Consider the following 16,976-nt stretch of genomic DNA (forward strand, 5'->3'; position numbering starts at 1 on the left):
CTGTGTGACCACAGACAAGTTACTGAACTTCTCTAGGCCTCACTTTTTTATCCTCACTGATAGAAGGAGAATGACAAAACTACTGCCTAGCTCACTGGAGAAGCTTAAATGAGCTGGCCTATGTAAAAAGTACTTAGAACAGTGCCTGATCCACAGTATGAACCACCGTTGTTCTGCACGGGAGGAAACCGAGGCTGACCAGATGAGTAACTCCAGCTCTGTCCCGAAGTCGGCGTTAGACTTGGGCATAATACCTCAAGCTTCTTTCCTTCCAGCTCAAATCAAATACACTACACTCACTTCGATTGGAGCCCCCCACGTTTACTCCTCTTGAGCTGGAGAATAAGCTTATTCACAGTCTTCTAGCGGTGGAGCCTGTCAGTCACCAAGTGGTCCTGGTCAGTGGCACCCAATGGCGCGCCTCCCACCGCAGGGCAGGCAGGCAGGACACATGCATGCAGGCACGGACGGGCTGATGAGGGACAGGCCAACGACTGTCAAGAAAGGACTCAGGATGTCAGGGGCAAAGCTCTGGGCTACGCGGCGTGTTCGCAGTCACCGCGGCCAGCTCTAGGGTCTTGGACAAGTCCCTGAACCCCTCTATGCGGGTGGGGGGTGGGGCGCTTGTATTTCCAAGTCTCCCGCTGCTCAACCTGCCAGCTCGGCGCTCCGTCCACTCGCGTGGCAGAGGCGGCCAGGTGTCTGGGATCTCCTCTCCGCAGCCGGTGTGAGCGCCGCCCACTTCCAGGTGTAAACACAGACCCGGAGGAGGGACTTCGCGGACAGCGCGGAGAGGAGGGAGTGTTGGGGGGGGGGGGTGTTCCAGGGGCGCGGGGGCGGTGGGGACAATTAACTCCCTTGGCGATGTGCTGGGAGAGAGGCAAAAGTGGGTTACATGGGAATTTTAACTCAATAAACATCCCCGGCTACTGAGAAAGAAGCGACGGGGCCGCGAACTTCCAGCAGGGTAGAAACGCCGCGGTGGAGCCGGCAGCGTGCGCTCTGGAAAGAATTACTCTTAGTGTTACGCGCCGGGCGGGCGGGCCAGAGGCGGGGAACCCTCAGAGCACCGTCCCGGAGCAGGTCGACCCGCGAGCCCAAGCAAACGCGGAGCAGAGGCGGCGCGGGGCAGGGCAGGCAAGCGGCCGTGCGCCGAGCCGCGTCCGGCCGGGCAGACGCCGGGAAGGGGCTGCAAAGCTGTCGGATCCCTCCGGGCGCCGCGCCGGGGCCGCCCGCGGGAAAAGCTGGCGGGGCGCGGGGAAGGCCGCCGCCGGGCGCAGAGGAGAGCGGGCGGGCGGCCGGGGTACTCACCCGCGCGGATGGGCGGGCGGGCGGGCGGAGGGCTCCGCGGGCCGGGCCGGGTACTGGGCGGCGCGGGGCCGCGGGTGCGGACGCCGGTGTGGACGTGCAGGGGCGGCCCCGCGCCCAGGCTATGAATCAGCTGCGGGGCGAGCGCCGAGGGGCGGGAATTACGGGAAAACCGTGGGGGAGGGCAGAGGGCTGAGGACTTTTGCAATTTCCCGTCCTGCTGCGCACTCTTGGCACTCCTGGGACCCACAGGAATTCTCCCCCTTTGGGTCCCGGGGGAAGCGGCCGGGACCCTGTGGGAGACGGATGAGACCCCGCGGAGGTGCGGCCCCGGACTTGGCGGGCGGGCGGACGGACTGGGAGCGGTGGGAAAGGAAGAGGGAGAGGCCTGGAAAGGAAAAGTTTAACCGAAGTCGCTGTGGGGCCGAGGGAGGCATCGCGCGCCCGCCTCTCCTGCCAGAGCCAGCAGGCCCCGCGGCGGCGGGACGCTGAGGGCAGCCGAGGGACCCAGGAGCCGGGGTGACCGCGCGCGGCCACTTGTTATCCCAAGCGAGAGACAGAACCCTGGGCTCCCTGGCAGAAAATCTTGGGGCAAAAGACAAAAGCTCCAGCCGAACTCCGGACTATGTGTGCATTAGGCGGTCAGAGAAATAAAAAGGTGTTTGAACGGTTCTAGGACCGTGGTTCTCATTCCTACCTAGAAACGCCTCTGACAAAGTTTCATCTGTAACAACAGTCCTAAAGCCTTTGTTTCACAAAAGAGAGGGGTATGCTACAACTTGCTTTTCCCCTTAAAAATGCCATCCGGTCTTTGAAACTTGCATTTCAAATGGAGGGCCTTTGAAATATCTACCTGGTGCCTCTTCATAATTATGTGTTGGACAATGGAGAGCCCTGTGGACTTGAGCTGGAATGGAGACCATCCTGTTAATGCCCTGTTGGGAGAGGTCATGGAAAAGACATGACCTCCAGGTGACCCTTGAGCTGCCACTGGACAATCTGGGCTCCTCACCCCCTTCCCCTGTCCTTGGAAAGGGGGTTCTGCTTGCCCCTGGCTCTCCCAGGGGCTGCTCCATGGACATAGCCTTGAGGTTGAGAACACCCACAGGGTATACCTGGCCAAACCTGGTTTCAGGCCTCTGCATCAACTTGTAAGGTTTGGCAGAGGGATGCAGGGATGGGCTCATCTTGTGGCCACTTAAAACAAGCCTCCTACGTAAGTTCCCTTTGCTTTTTAAAACTGCACCCACCACCCCCGACTGACCAGTGTCTCTTTTAGGTCACTCCCTGCCCTCCAAGTACTGGCCATTGCAGATTTCAGGTGGGAAGCTTCCAGGAGGGTGGAGAACCACCATGCTTCTGTGTCCTGCTAGGGCCCAGAGAAGAGAGCGGCGGCGTTTCAGTGTCTGGAGAGCTGGGATGCCTGATGTTTTGGAGGATTATTCAGGGAGCTTTGCTAGACCTGTTCTGGTCTGGTTTGGGGACCCTGGACTATTATGAATGCCAAGCACTGTAGGAGGGGAAGGAACCCAGGAGTGATTAAGAAGGATTGCTCGTGAATCATATCTTATCTTAGAATCACTTCTTGAATTGACCAAATGGCTCAAAATATGTCAGAATCAGCCCAGATGTTACTTCTGGATTGTGCAGTTTTTGCTCTTCCCACGGAGAGAATTTTGTTTTAGGCCTCGACACATTTACTACCTAATGGTGCCACAAAGACCATGGTGCAGTGTAAATATTTGATGAAAATGAAGAAAAGGTACTTTTGTCTGAATAAACGTATGGTCCTTTGCCACACCTCATTACTTCCAGAGCTTTAAAGTGTCCATTAGTTTAGCCATCTGCTCGGCTATGGAAACTACCAGACCGGATCCCAAAAGGTCAGAAAAGCTTTCTGATTCTATATTTCAGTGAGTGAAAAAAATTTTAATTTCTTCTTCATAGAAACTGTTCAGAGGGATGTCTCTTAGAACAGATGTGATGCCAAGTTAAAAAATATTGAGTATGAAGAATTTCTACAAAGTGAGTCTTAATTTACTTTGAGCTCCTAGTACAACGAAGGAAACAAAATTGCAAAAAATTCCATGCTGTTGGTTCCAACCTTGGGAGCACCCTGCTGTGACTTTCAAAACTGACCCCATGCTGAGCGGGAAGGAAAGACCAAAGAAACAGGCAAGACCACTCCAGATTGGTACGGGTCAGGTTTAATAAGCAAGGGAGCTCACATGTGAGGCTTGTCTTGGGAAGCTGCTGGACGAGTGATCTCTGCCCCTGCCGGCCAGAATCAAGGGTTTATGTAGAAGCCTTACCTGGGTTCACTCAGTGTAGAGTCCAGATGGTCTCAATAACACATTACTCTCTTAAGGCAATGTCCTTGCAGTGGCCCCACTGTGGGCAGAACATACATTCCAAGGACAGAGAAGGGGGTGAGGAGCTTCTGCTTCCCCAGATCCAATTCATAGGTCAACCGGAGGTCATGTCCTCTCAATGACCTCCTCCAACAGGTACCCACAGAAAATTCCTTTATTTTGTGTACCATTTTAATTGCTTAAATTTATCCCCCTTTCTAGAGTCTAGTAGCTATAGCACCTGTAATTTGTGATTCTACTAGGTTGAATAGTATCCTCCAAAAATTTATGTTTAGCCAGAACTTCAGAATCTGACCCTATTTGGAAATATGTTTGTAGATTTAATCAAGTTAAGATGAAGTCCTACTGTATTAATCCAATGACTGCTGTCCTTATAGGAAGAGGGAAGTTGGGACGCAGACACCCAGGAAAAATGCCGTCTGAATACTGGGGCAGAGATTGGAGTTATCCTGCCTCAAGCCAAAGAATGCCAAGAAGTGCTGGCCACCTGCAGAAGCCAGGAGAAAGGTACAGAACATGCCTCTGAGCCCCCAATGTTGCAGGATCGCGGGGTTCTTGTCTCACAGAGTCCAAGAATGAATCTCGCAGTCACATAAGGGTGAAGTGAAGTGAACGTTTGTTAAGTGAAGGTGAGAACAGAAAGGAAAGAAAAAAAAGCTCTCTAGACTGAGAGGGGTCCTGAATGAATGGGCTGCCACCGAGGGCTTTTACCTGACAGTCTTTTATTGAGAACTGACCAGGAAGCTTGTGGCCTTGAGATTCTTGTGCCCTCTGGTCTGGGTTTGAGCAAAGACTATTGATAACATTCCTAAAGGCTTACTTTTTCTTTGAGGTCTGGTCATTTTCTGTGGTTAAAATGTAGTTACCAAAACAAAACAAACAAACAAAAAAAACCAAAAGCAAACCCTCCCCCCACCCAAAAAAAACAAACAAAAACAAAACAAAAAAAACCCCACTAACATCCAGGGCCAGCTGGTCTGGTTTGTTTCTTTATCTCTCTTTTTTTAAAATATATTTTTAAAAGATTTTCTTTATTTATTTGACAGACAGAGAAAGCATATGAGCAGGGAGAGAGGCAGGGGAGAGGCAGAAGCAGGCTCCCCACCGAGCAGGGAGCCCAAGACCCTGAAGTCATGACCTGAGCCAAAGACAGACCCTTAACAGACTGAGGCTCCCCCCCCTCCCCCCGCCCCAGGCACCCGCGTTCCCTTATCTCTTGTTCTGCTCAGTCTAAGCCTCTCCGCCAGCCAGGAATAGTTTCAGAGCCTAGTCAGTGCCTCCCGTCTCTCCTTGCCTGCACCTTAACCCTTACCTTACTCACTAAGAAGGAACTCTCCCTGACAACACCTTGATTGCAGACTTCTGGGCTCTAGAACTGTGAAAGAACAAATTATTTTAAGCTGCCAAATTTGTGGTCATTTCTTATAGCTGCCCTAGCAAGCTGATACATAAGCATGCAGGACATACGTATTCTGAAGGTTAGTTGCAAAATTAGCCCCAAAATAGGTGAAATGAAAAAGATAAAAATACCAAAGGCATTAAGCTAAGAGCTGAAATACCCTTCCTTGTTTAGCCTTCACAAGAGTACGTTGGGAAAATACACATTCATTCTGTTGCATTTGACCCTCCTGCCTACTGTTCTCTCTTCCTTTTGAATTCAGTAGCACAACTCTCTCCACTTCCCCCCTTTCCCTGACTTTCTTCCCCATCACCTGCTTGGCCTTCTTGTTCTCCCTTAGACGTTGCCGTGTCCAGGGCTCCATCTCTGACATTCTTCTCTGAATCCACAGTCTCCCGAATGAACACATCCATGCTTCTGAATTCAGTGATCACTTGTGCACTGAGGACCCCGAATCTTCCTTTGATTGCAATTATTTCATCTGAAATCTGGGCCACCTTATTCGTACATCAAAATCAATATGTCCAAGTTCAAACTCCACTTTTCCCCATGTGATTCTCTTACAATAAGTGAATGGCCCAGACTTTAATTTAGACACCAACTCAAAAGACCTGGGAAATGATCGTCATCGTCCATCATCCACCAGAAGGTCTCATCTGTGTAACTACTCTAGAAAGGCACGAGTGGGATGTACCCCCACCCTATCCAACTTCTTGCAGGAAAAACAGTTCCATAATTGTCAGGGACACTAGCTATAGATCTGGGTACGGGTATAGACATACATAGAGATATATGAAATCAGGTATGTAAATTGAGAAATATAGTCATGATTCTGTTTGTTCGACTACTACAAATATCTAAAATTACATGTTTGGCAGTGTTCGTTGACCACACCGATGGAGCTGGAAGGAACTGGGAGTTTTCTGAAGAAAGTGGCTTCATCAGGTAAGTAGGAGATGCTGATTTGTAATTGCCCTCATGGATAAGAATTCTCTATTTGGGGGGCAATAGATCACAGTTGGTATTTTGAAGATTCACTTTTAGGTCTTAAAGTATTATGCTGCTGTGGTGATGCTGCTTAAAGTATGGTTGTGGGCGATACCGGCATTATTTCTAAAGAAAACTTAATGGAAATGAAAATGTTATTTCGTAAATGTATTCTCATGAAAAACTACATAGGCCTCCAGAAAATTTTTTAATCTGATATATCATACAGCTTGGTTAGTTAAGAGACATCTATCACTTCCAACTTTATATATATAAAATGGAGCCTGCAATGACAAAGCAAGATGTCGAGTGTTAGAGAACCACATGGAATGTTCACATTGTGTAATACCAGGGGATTCATTATAATCACTTAATTATGAATCACCTTCCTTTCAATACCTGTTAAGTGAATTTTAGTGAGGGATAACATTATCCTTAATAGTTCTAAAGGAGTTTTTTGTTTGAACTAGATATTGCTTGAAGATTGATTCATGGATTAATTGATCGATTTTACACAATCTACCCTCTCCTGGGTATTGTAATTGTGTTCACACTGTGTCCTAGAAATCATCAGAAACCAGACAGTGAGAGAACTTTTCTGGATCTTTTACTTTTTTTCCCGCATGGGCTCAGGGAGAATGTTGAGTATGTGTTTGTTCAGATGACTGCTTTTATTCTCTTGGCTCGCGTTCATGAAAACGAACAGTTATGAGTGAGGTAGTTAATGCTAAAGGATAGAGCATTAATACAATGGGGGTAGTGCTTGGAGAGAACTCGATGGGAACTTTTGGGACTTTTGAAAGCTATTTGCCAAACTTAATCTAAAATAAGTCTACAGTCCTAGCTATATTTTAAATGGCATCTTTTACAGACAGTATGTAGTTGGGACTTTTTAAAAAATTCAGTCTGGCAGTCTCTACATTTTAATTTGATAGAGTGGGTAGTACTCTTATGTTTAAGGCATTTATTGATATGGTTGGGTTTAGCCTACCATTTTACTATGTTTTCTTCTTTGTTCCCTCTGGGTTTTTGTCCTTGTACTTTTCCTTTTCTGCCTTTCTTTTACGTTATGGGAATATGTTTTAGAGTTCTATTTTAATTTGCCTTTGGTTTTTTCTTATTCCTCTGCATGATTTTTTAGTGTTTGCTCTGCGAATTACAATATGCAGCCTAATTTTCAGTGTCTACTTGAGATAATGCTGTACTATTTCTTTTAATAGGTGCATTTAACTGCACCACCTGTCCTTTACATTATAGTTGTAAAATGTATATCTACAACGAAATAAAACCTGCAATGTGATATATATTTAAAACAAATTAAGAGGACAAATAGTCTTTTATATTTTCCCACATATTTACCTTGCTCAATATTCTGCAGTCCTTCTCAAAGATCTCCATTTCCACCTGATCTCATTTCCTGAAGAACTGCCTTTAACGTTTTTGTTTTAGTGCACGTCCACTGGAGTACATTCTCTTGGTTTTATTTTAAAATGTCTTTATTTCGTTTCATTCCTGAGGGATATTTTTGTTGGATATAGGATTTTGGGTTGACGATGTTTTTAATTCAACAATTTAAAGACATTGTTCTATGGTTTTCTGGCCTTCATTGTTTCTGATAAATCATCAGTTATTCAAATCACTGTATATATAATGTCTTGTTTTTCATTATTCATCCTGCCTGGCATTTGCTAAGCTTCTTGAATTTGCAAATTTGTCCTTTACCATATGTGAGCAATTTTCAGTACTTCTTGAATTGTTTTTCTGCCCCACTGTCTTTCTCATCTCTTTCTGAGACTCCAGTTACAAAAATCCAGACCTCTTCGTATAGGCCTAAATACCCATGTGGCTCTATTAATTTTTTTTTTTTAACTAAGCTCCGTGCCTAGTGTGGGGCTTGAACTCATGACACTGAGATCAAGAGTCATGTGCTCTACCAAATGAGCCAGGCAGATGCCCCTCTATTGTTTTAAATCTTTTCCCTCTGTGTTTTTACACTAGATAATTTCTATTGAATTATCCTTACGTTTGCGGACTTTTCTCCCACCATCTTCATTCTGCTATTAAATCTATCCAGCGAGTTTTGTTTAAAAGATGTGTATTTCAAATCTAGAATTTTTATTTATATATTCTTTTTAAATATTTTCTATTTCCTTACTGATACTTCCTATTTTAGTTCATTATAGGCATATTTCTTTTACTTCATGGAGCGTAGTTATAATTGCTGCTTTTTTAAAGCATTGCTTGATTATTCCAGTATTTAGATAATTGTGGAGACAGTCTCCATTGATTGTTTCTCTTATGAGAACAGATCACATTTTTCTGGTTTGTTTGTTTATTTAAGTGTTGTCAAGTAATTTTGGATTGTAACCTGGACATTGTAAATATAATGTTATGAAGACTGCATTCTGTTATATTCTGCCAATGGCATTCATTTTCTTTTTAAATGGACAATTCACGTGGTTGGACTCAAGCTGCAAACTTGATGTTGCTTGCAGTACATAGTAGCTCTAGTCTGAGTTCAGTTTTTTGGGGCTCAGCTGGGCTGCTTTGAGTTTGTCTGCATAGGCATGTTTTAGGCATTATGCATGATATAGACTTTAAACACAGCTCCCTCCTCTCTAGCTTTCTCTTTTCTGCGATTTCCCTCCTCACTTTCCAAAGGGTATGTTTGCCCCAAACTCTGACCTCTGGTTCTTCAAGCCAGAAGTATTGTGTATTTTCTAACAGAGTTTTAAACACCCCCTTACTACCCAGATTTGGGCCGGTCTCAGACTAAAGGTTATAAAATGTAGGAAACTGACTCTTTCCCTTCCTCCAAGTGTTGACATCCACCCCTCCCCACCAAGATCTTTCTGCTGTTGATTATTCTCCACTTCATTTAGATGTGGGTTTTTAAAAGTTATTTTTTTATAAAAAGAAATAAAATAATAAAAATAAAAAATGAAGATATTTTTTCTAGTGCTTTATATTGTTATGTGAAGGAGGGTCAGTTTAAGGAGGAGATACCCATGGATGACTAAAAGTGGCACTTGTATAGTTGTATTTTCACCTGCTAAGTAACTAGCTTGTTGAGGGACAGTTGTGTGAACTCTTTTCCTTTGCTAGTTAAGATTTCTTTCCAATTAAATATTCTGGAAACAATCCAGTTTTTCCAAAAGATTGAAGTAGACTTGCCTCTAACTTCAATCTGGAAATTGATGAAAACCCATTGAAATCATGTAAGGTCAATAAGTTGTCTTAAACCTCACTTTAGAATGAAGATTTGTATATATCAATAGCACTATAATAACGAAGTGAAAGGTTTTAAGCAACAAAGAGAAGTTGTCAAACTTACCTTTGTATTTCCCCTGAACTTTGTTCAAATGCCAAAAACAAATTTATTTGAGGGAGTTACAGTAAGCCATAGCTTCATCTTCATCATTCCATTGTGCTTAAATTAATTTCACTCGGATTGAAATGAAAACTTCCCAAAAGCGTTTACTTCTATGTTCAATCTTGTCAGCTTCTCAAATGTCACCATCTTCATCCAATTCTAACACAACAGCAATTATTTTGTCCATTACTAAATATCAGATGATGCTTAGTCACTTTGGAATAATGCTCAGGTAATTTCCACATGCCCAAGGCATTTTAGGAGAAATGTTTGTTGAAATTCAATACAAAATAACCGAGCTAAACTAGAATAAGATGAAACACCCCAAAAGGAGAGAAATGTTATTCCGTCAATGTTATTAAATCGTGTAGCAAAAATAATCATAAGAACTTGTCTTCCTCAAAATTTTTGGAAAATGATGTCTAAAGATGAAGTTGTAAACATTCTGAAAAAGAATGATAATAGACAATTTCTTTTGAAACTCTCCCCTGTTCTTAGAAAAATATTCCACGTGACTGGAAATTTAGGCTTATGAACGTTCATAGTTGCAAAATTGTAATGCACACACACAAACACATACCCAAACACTCATTAGAAAAACATTATGGGAAAAATGGGGAGATACTGGGGTGGGGAAAGGACATTGTTTGTAATAGTGGCAAGCTAGCAAGAGCCTAAGAATGTTCTAACAGAAGATGGAAAACTTTATGATTTATCCTTTCAAAAGAAAGATTATCTCTTTGTACTGCAATGGAAATAACACCCAAAATATATACTTACATGAAAAAAATAAGAATCAGAAATGTGCATTTGGTATGTCCATTCACCTATTTAATTTGTTAATGTTTATGAGATAGATACATAGGAATGTTTTGAGTAGGATTATAAGAAATTGATAACTGTGGTTGTTGGGGAGAAGGTCTAAGAATGAGGTGTGGTTTGTAAGGGATGCTTGTACTTTCATTTTAGACCCGCCTGTGTAGACCGGCTTTTTGTCATGAATGTTTTTATTTTTAAAAAGTAATAATCTTATTTTTATTTTTTAATTTAATTTTTATTTTTTTAAATTTAAATTCAATTAGCCAACATATAGTACATCATTAGTTTTTGGTTCATTAGTTGCGTATAACACCCAGTGCTCATCACACCACATGCCCTCCTTAATGCCCATCACCCAGTTATCCCATCACCCCACCCACCTCCCTTTCAACAACCCTTAGGTTTTTTTCCAAGTCAAGAGTCTCTCACAGTTTGGCTCCCTCTCTTTCTTCCCATTCAGTTTTTCCTCCCTTCCCCTATGATCCTCTGTGCTATTTCTTATATTCCACATGTGAGTGAAACCATATGATAATTGTCTTTCTCTGATTGAGTTATTTTCATTTAGCATAATACCTTCCAAATAATCCAGTCAAGAAATAGGCAGAAGACATGAACAGACACTTCTCCAAAGAAGACATACAAGTGGCCAACAGACACATGAAAAAGTGTTCCACATCCCTTGGCATCATGGAAATACAAATCAAAACCACAACGAGGTTTCACCTCACACCAGTCAGAATGGCTAAATTTAACAAGTCAGTGAACAAGAAATGTTGGCAAGGATGTGGAAAAAGGGGAACCCTCCTATAGTGTTGGTGGGAATGCAAGCTGGTGCAGCCACTCTGGAAAACAGCGTGGAGGTTCCTCAGAAAGTTAAAAAGAGAGCTACTCTACAAGCCAGCACTCATACTACTGGGTGTTTACCCCAAAGATACAGATGTAGTGAAAAGGGGCACCTGCATCCCAGTTTTCATAACAGCAGTTGTCCACCATAAAAAGTAATAATTTTAAAAATCAAAGAATGCCCTACGTAATTGAGAAGGGCCCTCATTTGTTATTTATTTTGATTGTTATACACAAGTTATAATCAATTATAATCTAAGGACATAGAAGAAACCAAATTAATGGCCTCTGGGGAAGAGGTGACCGAGGATCAAAGGGGAGAGCTTTAACTCTACCTTTTTGTATCTTTTAAATTTTTGTATATATAAATATATTATTTAGTAAGAAAAACTAAAATTTAAAATGCTATGATGACTTCCCCCCTGCCCAAATGGGACACACGGATCTGAATGTAGTGTGTGAATGGGCCCAGCTTGGCAACCGTGGGCTGTATCCATCCCAAACAGACAGGGGTTGGCGGCGAGACCCAGGCTGTGCAGCAGGAGTTGGAAAATGCAGCTCCGGGCACCCGACGACTGTTTTAGCAGTTGGCCTCATGGAGCTGGGGGAAAGAGAGCGCCTGACCCCCAGAGGCCTGGGTTGGGGCACAGACCTTCCTATGGGGAAGAGGGAGCTCTTGTTCCAGGCAGTCCATCACCAGACAGCCTCAACTTCAAGGGCCATCCTCTCAACAATGCTGCTTGTCTCTTTCCACACTTTTTCCTTTTTTAAAAAAATAGCTCTCTGTAGAAAACTATAACATTATACAAACATAGAAAGAAGGAAATCATAACTATTTGCTTATTTAAAATAGGGGGGAAATCCTGACAGGTCTTACTTATTACAGCAACACGATTGGCAATAACCAAGATGTGGCTGTTTACTGACAATATTAGAAAGTTGGGAACAGCTTGCAGGTCTTACGTTATCTTCACCTAAGGCACCCCTAGGCTGTGTGCAGGTTTGATTTTCACTCAGATCCTCTCTGATGCCGGTCGGATGCTCTCGCCTCTTCCAAGTGGTGCCTCTAGGACGGAGGCTGCTCGGAGGTGATAGCCATGGAGCCTGGGCGCGGGGGCTGCCTGCGCTGCTGGAGCAGAACAGAGGGCGGGAGGGTGATGCGGATTGGCTACGAGGCCAGGGCCACTCTCCCCCGCATTCTGTTGGCTGGACTTCAGTCACCTAGTCCCACCTAGGGAGGCTGGGACATGGAAGCATCCTCTGTGCCCAAGAAGAGGAGCAGGAAGGCATGAAGACCTTGTCTGAGCACGGAAGGAACTTGGTTAATAAATTAACGATATATCTTTTTTTTTATAATAATATTTTTATTATATTATGTTAGTCACCACACAGTACATCCCTGGTTTTGGTGTAAAGTTTGATGATTCATTAGTTGCGTATAACACCCAGTGCACCATGCAATACGTGCCCTCCTTACTACCCATCACCAGTCTATCCCATTCCCCCACCCCCCTCCCCTCTGAAGCCCTCAGTTTGTTTCTCAGAGTCCATAGTCTCTCATGCTTCATAACGATATATCTTATAGTGAAATATTCATCCATGAAAAATCAGATTTCAAAGAACATGTAATGACAGGAAAATGCCAGTGTTCAGTGAAACAAGCAAGATACAGAATCTTATGTTACTAGCTTTGGAAAACATAATATTTATATATGTGTATTCATGCTTAAGAAGGAAATATAAACTGTTATTTGTGGTTATCTTTACACGGTAAGGTTATCAGTCATTTTTTATACTTTTGGAGAAATAGCTGATTTTCTGCAGTGACCATATACTGCTTTGAAAAAAAATATGTGTAATCTAAAAAACAGGATTTTTTTTTTCTAGGTGGAGGAGAAATCCTCAGAGCATCCGAAACCAGAGCTGACATTTCGAATTCCTTTATAAGTTGCTACAGACTGTGAATTTGAACTTATGCTACTAAGCCTTTTTTTCCCTTTAATCAGCAGAGGGCAGCTCTCTGCTTTCCTGCTTATTTTTTCTTACAGCATAGATGCGAGCCAAATCCCCTGTTTTACACATTAACTGTGGCCAGAATCGCATATTAGATTTATTGTGTTGGGAAGGAGAAGCCAAGTCTGAAACCTATCTTTGCCAATTGCGACACTTACTGCATAGGATACATTTTGCTGCACAGAGCAAATGAGCAAACCAGGTCTGCTCTTTAGATGGTTTTAGTCTAAAGCGGTCACTATTCACATATTGACAGGCTCAGCTACAAAACTGTGAGAACAGCAATCCACACGGTGAGCATTGTCCTTGTAGGAAGACAGCCACAGGGTGTTCCAGGAGAGAATGAGGTGGTTGGGTATTTTGGTAGGCAAGGGCTACATGAAAGCCATTTTTCCTTTGCGCAGGAAGATTTTGTGGATTAAAAAATAGATATCATTTTTTAATTGTCCAGATAGGGCAAAGAACATTGAGAGAATAGAAATAAGACAAAACAGATGCACATTAAAAAACAAGGAAATTTGCTCATTGTGTATTTTTAATCCATTGTGTTGGAAAATTTACAGGATTGATCATGTCCAGTGTTAATGAGAGTATGGGGCAACAGTTAATTCTCAAATGATGTTGATAGGAGGAGAAGTTGGTCAACCTTTATATTATCAAAAATTTTAAATACATGTTTACTTTGGAGAAATTGAGCTTCTAAGGAGCCCCTTTGCCTCAGGGTAACTCCCTCAGCAGAAATAAAGTGGGTGGGTGGGGGGTGAGTCAGGCCTCTGCTCTGCTGCTTCTGCTTTCATAACCTAACCTGTAAAATATAACTATCCCTCTCAATTCCTTAGCAGGCCTGGTAAGGTCCAAAGTGGCTCAGGAAACCTCTCAGCTCAGCAGGACAAGCTGCATAGAGAGAGAGAGAGAGAGAGAGAGAGAGAGAGAGAGAGACTATAGAGCCCTCTAGTGGCCACCAGCTGTCTAGAGAACTGGCTCCTTGAGGAATTTGTGTTGTCTTCCCACCTTGGCGCCAAAAGACACGTCTGACCTCATAGGGTGCTGACGCTTGGCCACCCACTCCCCGCCCCCAGACTCTGGTACTAGCCAGGAACAGCCCTCTGGCTCAACTTGGCCATAAATGCGGTCAGGGTGTTCCCCAGGTGGGGCAGCCCAGCCTTCCTTCCCAGCAGTGTGCCCATGCAGACAGCCACGGAAGCTGGCCAAATCCCCCAAACTGGGGTCTTGTGTAGACCCTCCACGGAGCACAGGGACACCCTGGTAAAACGATTCCCTGGAGCAACTTAGGTTTCTAACTACTTCCTTGAAAATGTGCAAATTAACCTTTGAAGTGGCCATGGGTTCTACAAGATTGAGCAAGTAAGGAGAAGGTTAGGTTATGCTGGGAGGAAAGACCAGGGGGCCCAGAAGAGCACCCTTCATATTGCAGAGGGCTGCGTGTGAGCCGGCTATCAGGATTGCCACATGCCCCCGTGTCGTGTGCTGGGCCACCCGTGACTCTAAGGTACTTCTGTGCTCATTAGTGAAAAGTGGGTGCAGGACTTGGCAGGGACACAGAGCCTTTGGGTGAAGCCACAAATGCCCTCTTCTCAGGCATGAGTACCTGCGTGCTGAGACACACAAGTTGGAGAGAAGGGGACTTGAGTTTAGTTCCCACATACCCCACCCCGTTGGCCGGACACCTTGGTGGAGTGTGCCCACCTCACAGTGTGTCAGCAGCCTTGGGTTTTTGCAATGCTGAAGGCTCCCAGCCGAGGGGAAGGGTGAGGGCTGCAATCTAGCCGTGCTCTGCTGGCCAAGTCAAGCTCTGTGTCAGTCTGGGGGGTCACTTTGTGTAACAAGCACAAAGGTGCATTGTGTACTAGTGGCCCTGGGTCTATCGTGTATCGCCCTGTAATGACCCTGTTAGGTAGACAGAGATCGGTTTACTGTGAAGCTAATGGCACAGACTTTTTCCAAGATCTGGGAGAGGTTCAAATGGTCATATTTTGTTCTAAAACCGGCAAAAGTAGGATAATGTAACTGTACTCATTTAAAACTATTGTCATAGCCACTTTTGGAGATGGATACAATGACAATAATCTCTATTTTATAACGGAGACACAAAAAGGTTAGATAGCATTACTATTAAGTGGTAGAGCCTGGAATCGTTGCAAGCTAATTGATGCCAATGCCAGAAAATCATGGACAATGTGTATATTATTTCCAAGGGGACAAAGCTTCCAGAAGAATCCAACGAAGTACTGTTCTTTCTTGCCCCCAAATCTCCAAATGTCATAATAGATGTGAAACATCTTAAGATGTTGTTCTAGTCAGAAGAGACCAATCAGAGGCAGAGAACAAATCATGGAGCAGAAGACACAGTGGTCATTGGGAAGCCAGTCCTACACATCATGTGGCAGCTGGGCCACACAGCCATTGCCACCAAGGAGAGTGATATGTCTCGTGGCCACTGTATTATGTAAGGTACCGTCTAAAACAAACTGCTGTGGCTGACTTAAAACCTACATTTATCTCCTTCTCATTTAACAGTCTAGAGGTGAGGAAGAAGGGACGGTGGGTATTGGGAGAGGTTCACTGTGTGTACCAATGCCCTGAGGCCGTGGTTTGACTTGGAAGGCCGTGAGGCCTAAGATCTGTGAGCACAATGTGAGAATTAGTACAAATTGTAGAACAAAGAAAGTGAGCAGGAGGGAAAGCCCTGGCCAGGAGGTAATGAAATGCCCGCTGTGTGGGGCAGAGAGCACGGGGAGCACAGACATAGCAATGGCAGCAGTTTCAGGGAACTTTCCCACAGCTGTGGGCTATGGTAATTTGACAATAAGAAAATGCACAGGGAATCTGAGAGTGACTTCTGTTGACTCATGAGAAGACTTGGGAGACCCAAGAAGACGATCTTTGATTCAGGGAACAAGGAGAGGCCAAGTTTTAAAAAAATGACAAAGAAGAGACAAATTAAGACTGTTTCTAGTCAGCTCAGGGCAGACCAAGTTTACGAATCCTTTAGTGAGGAATGATTCACTATTACACAAGAACCCATGGTTGGTAACCACATCCTTCCCCTCCCCTTCTCAACCAAAGTTCTGGAAAGAGGACTATTTTAGGCATCATTGTTTCTACCTTATCTTTTCACCATTTCAATGTCTGTAGGGCTATGGTTATTGCCCAATTCCATGGATTCTTTACAGTTTTATAAGGTATTCTTCTGTATCATTTAAGTGATTAACCACTGACTTCCTCATACACTGTCTTGCCGTAATTTCTATGACTCTAGGTTCTCCCAAGTCTCTCTAGCTTCATCTTCTCATTCTCCTCCCTGAAACCCCCCCTCCTCTCAGCGGTCTATCAGAGAGAGTGGAATGATGCGCTCAAGTCCCGTTACAGCCGCCGTCCAGGTTGTAAAGTCTGGAAAGCTACAAAGTTACATATCCCAAACTTCCTTGCATCTAGGACTCCAGACGTGTTTTAGATTCTGTCAGTCAGATGGACTCACATGAAAACATAGGGAGAGACAGGGAATCAAGGAAGCTTGGAGAAGAATCTAACCAAGGAATTGATTGGGTTCTTACGGAAGTCTAGAACTCTTAAGTTGGTTAAGAGTCACTGTTACATAGAGTCTGCCTAGAAAATACGTCTGCTCTGGTGTTTCAGTTTCCTTGTGTAGGTAGATGATTTCTGTGTCGGTCGGCTCCTGACTGGTGCATGCTGCTGCCTTACAAACCACCAGCAGCTCAGTGACTTGCAGCAATAGCTTCTCTGTTTTTTTGCTCACGGGTCTGTGTCTCATTCAGCGTAGCTCTGCTCCAGGCTGCTGGTCACCTGGGCCTGGCTTCAGGCTTCAGTTGGGTTCAGATGT

The 16,976-nt window shown here is 44.2% G+C and overlaps 1 protein-coding gene and 1 long non-coding RNA gene across 3 annotated transcripts in view; one reads left to right on the top strand and one right to left on the bottom strand.

Moving 5' to 3' along the window:
• Nucleotides 1-1,419, bottom strand: part of OSMR (oncostatin M receptor) — a 49,295-nt gene extending 47,876 nt beyond the window's left edge. For both annotated transcript variants that reach the window (XM_045787304.2, XM_045787303.2), the window contains exon 1: nucleotides 1,312-1,419. The gene's annotated coding sequence lies outside the window, so the exon portion shown is untranslated. The remainder of the gene's footprint in view (nucleotides 1-1,311) is intronic.
• Nucleotides 1,420-1,486: 67 nt separating this feature from the next.
• Nucleotides 1,487-16,976, top strand: part of LOC123785497 (uncharacterized) — a 47,535-nt gene continuing 32,045 nt past the window's right edge. Inside the window, exons 1-3 of the long non-coding RNA XR_006777649.2 lie at nucleotides 1,487-1,630; nucleotides 4,058-4,187; nucleotides 5,958-6,024. This is a non-coding gene — a long non-coding RNA (uncharacterized LOC123785497). The remainder of the gene's footprint in view (nucleotides 1,631-4,057; nucleotides 4,188-5,957; nucleotides 6,025-16,976) is intronic.

Source organism: Ursus americanus, chromosome 15 (genome assembly GCF_024610735.1).
Source record: "Ursus americanus isolate L20-20 chromosome 15, mUrsAme1.1.p, whole genome shotgun sequence".
NCBI lineage: Eukaryota > Metazoa > Chordata > Mammalia > Carnivora > Ursidae > Ursus > Ursus americanus.